Source organism: Euprymna scolopes, chromosome 27 (assembly GCF_053919585.1).
Source record: "Euprymna scolopes isolate OS-2025 chromosome 27, ASM5391958v1, whole genome shotgun sequence".
NCBI classification, from domain to species: domain Eukaryota; kingdom Metazoa; phylum Mollusca; class Cephalopoda; order Sepiida; family Sepiolidae; genus Euprymna; species Euprymna scolopes.
In genome coordinates this window covers 41,959,687-41,964,741 of record NC_136508.1, presented here as the reverse complement: position 1 = coordinate 41,964,741, position 5,055 = coordinate 41,959,687, and the positions used below count along the sequence as shown (strand labels likewise).

Genomic DNA, 5,055 nt, shown 5'->3' with positions numbered 1-5,055 from the left:
TATATATATATGTGTGTGTGTGTGTGTGTGTGTGTGTGTGTGCGCGCGCTTGACTTATGTTAGCAACTAAAATGATAAAAAGTATTAATATTTTGTACAAATTACGTGTTAAGAAGACTATTTTTTTAATGAAAACAAAAACATACTTTAAGAACAATTAATTTCCTTACTGTAGATAGCTTGTTTTTAGTTTCGTAATTTTAAAAATCTTTTAATTGGTTTATGAATTTAATTAAATTTTAATCTGATATTTTATTATAAATATTTTAGATAGTAGTATCATCTGGAGTTTCATTTAATTTTTTTTTATCAGGAAACTAAATTTAAAATATAGGATATATGTTTGCGATCTTTTGGAAAATCCAATATGGCGACATGAGAAGCTTTCCCACGTGTGTTCTGAATTCAATTCTTATCTTTTCATAGGAAGTGTGTTTATAAACGCTATAATAAGTCATATTTTATAATTACTTTTTTGCACATTTTACGTATCTTCCATTTTATTTTTTATCTTTTTCAATCCATATAAAAAAATTCAAACCGTTCAACATATATTTATATCTAAGGAGTGGTCGTCTGCAATTCAACGAAACACGCGTCTCACATACTTCATATAAATAAATAAAAGCTTAAGAGTGTGAGTTGCATACATCTGATGGTTTTGGAATAATAACTAAGGATATATATATATATATATATATATATGCCATAATAATTATTTAATACCTACAGATCGCAGTGTTTCATCATTTCGGAAATCATCAGTGCAGGGTGTCACGATTAACACTAGTCGATAGATTCGAACCCGGCGACAGAAACCATCTCTAACTTCATAAGCAAGGACCATATCCATTCGGCTACCGTTAACCGCGAGAAATGCTGTTGAATTTTAAACATTTATTTTTTAAATGTTTTTTATTTGTTTTTTTTAACAGCTGCCAGAGTGATCAAACTATTATATGATGATCTGCGCATAAGAGCTAAATTGACCGACTTTTAATTCAACTGAAAGTGCTCAACGATAAGAAACGACTTTCTTAAAGGGGCCGATATAATTATTTACTATAATAATTATTAAATACCTATAGACACTAGTGTTTCATTTTTTCGGAAATCGTTAGTGCAGGGTGTCAGGATTAACACCAGTGGATAGATTCGAACCCGGCGAGAGAAGCCATCTCTGGCTTCATTAGCAAGAACCTAATCCATTCAGCTGCCGTTAACCGCGAGAAATGTTATTGAATTATAAGCATTAAATTTTAAAATGGTTTTTAAGCTCTGTCAGAGTGATCTAATCATTATATGATAATATGCCCATACATATGTGTATATATATATATATGTATATATATATATGTATATATATATATATATATATATATATATATATATATATATATATATATATATAAACATATTGTGTATAATGTAATTGTGATCACGTATTTTTTTCAGAAACAAAAGATATTAATTTTTAGCAATATCTGTTGAATTGAAGAGAAGATCAATAACAGGGCAATAATATTCAAGTTAGAAAAAAACTCAAAATAAAAAAAAAAAATGTTCATAAAAAGGACGACTGATCGTTACTTGGAAACTTCGTCGATCAAAGATAGACAATGATCAGGCTGTCTCCCTATCTTAAGCACATCTAAACTTATCATAAATGTTAGAAAAAAAAATCAGGCGAAAAATAAAAAGATCCATGCAACAAATGACAAATAAAGCACAAACATCACGAAGGACAATGCGAAGGATATGTCAAAGTGACCTACAAATGTCACCCTATAAGCTCCGAAAGCAACAGCTTCTCTCTGCATCCACAACTGCAAATAGACTCATCAGAAGTCGACTATTGTTAAACCGTATCAGAGAAGCGCGCTCAATAACATCATCTTCACGGGTGAAAAGTTATTATCACGTCAAGAATCCCACAACATCAAAATGATAGTCCTTAACTTGAAGTCGTAAGGCAATACCTGATAAAGCAGGAAAGGTTTTCAGAACGCAGAAACCACCATCAATGATGCCCCGAGCAGCCATTCCTGCAAGAGGGAAATTTCTACTTGTTTGTCCTCCCTCAAGGGGTCAAGATTAACAAAAACACCTTACATTGAGGGCATTTTTGAAGGTGCACTAACCCCATGGTGTAATTCTGTGTATGGTGATGAAGCTTGGATTCTCCAACAAGATGGTGCGACAAGCCAAACTGCTCATATAACACATGACGTAAAGACAATTGTTAGTCTTGAATCAGCAAAGAATGATGACCATCCTCATCACCTGATTTTAACGCTCTTGATTATTCTCTGTGTTCAGTCACAGAGAGTGAAGTCTGCTCCACTCATTGTCAAAAATATTAAAGCTTTTAAGATAAAATTGAACAAATGCTGGGAGAAAATACTCTTGTATGTTGTGCTTGATGCTATAGGTGATTTCCCCAAAAGACTTTGTAGTGTAGTGAAGGCTCAAAGGAAAAGATTTGGGAAAATATTTATGCCATATTTGGCATATATGCTTAATCATATTCTGTCCTTGGGTTTTGTGATAAATTATTTTGTTGGGATAAATCTGAGTTTTATTTTGTATTTATGCCCCACACTATGTGTGTGTATATATATATATATATATATATATATATATATATATATATATATATATATATATATATATATATATATATATTCCTGAAATTTTGGGGTGAGGATTAGTTATTTGTATTATTTGAACGGAATTTCGAATGGAACCCTGTATTTTCTTCATATTCATTTTATCACTATTATATTTATGATATTTATTATATTTATACTTGTCCTCATGTAAACAATCCTCTATCATCTCATTACGTTTATTTAAAATGTTCCTCTTACCAGATTCTTTTATCACAATTTAAAAGGTATCGATTTTTACACTATTTCAGAAACATTTTGTATATATATATATATATATATATATATATATATATATATATATATATATAGTAAGTTTTTAAAAAAATATGTATAGCAATTAAGCTACACAGATTTTATCGCGTTTCATTCTCGTAAATATTCATTAGACTATGAAGTAATATACAGTAAAACCCCGGGATACGTTGGCTCCCGGGATATAGTTTTTTCCGGTTAGGATATGCAATACGATGTTTTTCGGTCCCTGGTTACGCTATTTCCCCCGCCTTACGGTGTTATTTGTAATTATTCTATTTTGTTAACTAATTATGAGTTTTTTTTTATATAGCCGGTAACCATATAGATAACATATTTATACATAGAAACTCCAAATGAGCTGTAAAAATATTTGATGATATCGTGAGCATTACATACTATAGTGTATTTTGTTAATACATTTTTATATGGAGTGTATGAAATTTTGTTTAGGCCCCATCATACGGAGATTTCACTGTACGATCCCAACCCTGGAACGAATTACTGCCGTATTCCGGGGTTCTACTATATATATATATATATATATATATATATATATATATATATATATATATATATATATATATATATATATATATATATAAATCTCTTTCTTTCTCTCTCTCTTTCTCTCTCTCTCTATATATATATATATAGAGAGAGAGAGAGAGACAGGCAGACAGAGAGATAGATAGATAGATAGAGAGAGAGAGAGAGAGAGAGAGAGAGAGAGAGAGAGAGAGAGAGAGAGAGAGAGAGAGAGAGTATTTCCATATTCGTGCTAACATCCAAAACTCATGTTAGCGTCTGTTTATTATTTTCGTCTGTGTCTATTTATGCTCCATTTTATTCATGTTTGTTAATCGGGCACAAAATGGCTGACATGAAATCAATTAACGGTGTCAGCGCGAAATGTACGCCTGCCAATAAAAGTGTCATCTCGAATTTTCAAACATGTCTTCTGTCTACATATGGCATCGCGCAGACATGATTTGAAATTATATTCCACGGTGAAAATTCGGTCGTTTAAAATAGGTAATCTCTCTCTCTCTCTCTCTCTCTCTCTCTCTCTCTCTCAGTCTATCTTTGTCTCTTTCTCTCAGTCTCTTTCTCACACACACGCGCACACACAGACACGCGCAAACACACACATACATATTTTATATATATATATATATATATATATATAATAACTTTTTTGAAGTTATATATTTGGATTTACCGTCACTGGATTATTTATCTTCCATTAGACTATCCATTGCTGTGTAATCACCTTTTTCTTCACCATGTTCCCTCTGCTTCACTTTTTTTGTTATCAAGTAAGATTTTTGACTTACTTGTTGGTTCATCAAATACTTTTGCATGCAAAATCCGATCCTGCATTTTGCTAATTCCTACCCTCTTATGAGAAGGAAACTATTTCTTCGAAACTCCGCGGATTAAGGACTATCCACTTATCTAGTGTTTCCTTTTCAGATTAAATATGTTTTTAATTCATTTCAAAATGTTTTTAACATGTTTTATTAACTGTTTGCTCGTATATATATATATATATATATATATATATATATATATATAGTATTTAAGTACCTATTTACTATGCCTCCCCACGGGACAGAGTTAGACACCAGAGTCGTTTTTTAACGTGGAGAAAAGGTACAAAAATAAAAATTGTCTCAGTCGTGAAGGATTTCTCCTCCACCGAAAGAGGACAAGAAATGGAAGTGCAGCATCTGAAGAACAGATACTACACTTTGATCTTGACCAAAAGGCCAAGAATACATAAGAATTTCGATAAAATTATAAATTGAAAATATCGGCAAAATCGAGTTATGTTCCATTCACACACACACACACACACACACACACACACACACACACACACACACACATATATATATATATATATATATATATATATACATACTGAATGATACGAAATAGTAAAGATTAGAAGATAAAAATGCTTATTAAGATAAAACTTGAAAAGATAGATTAAACATTTAAATTATTTACATAACCAGTATGGGATGAAGATACATTTTAATATTATTTATATTAACCTTTTAATTAGTTTTTCTTAATATATATCATGCGAAAGAACAAAAATCAATAAATACACCGTAATATA

General features: G+C 30.9%; 1 pseudogene; it reads right to left on the bottom strand.

Moving 5' to 3' along the window:
• Window positions 1-4,492: 4,492 nt before the first annotated feature.
• Window positions 4,493-4,708, bottom strand: LOC145249135 (U2 spliceosomal RNA; annotated as a pseudogene).
• Window positions 4,709-5,055: the final 347 nt, after the last annotated feature.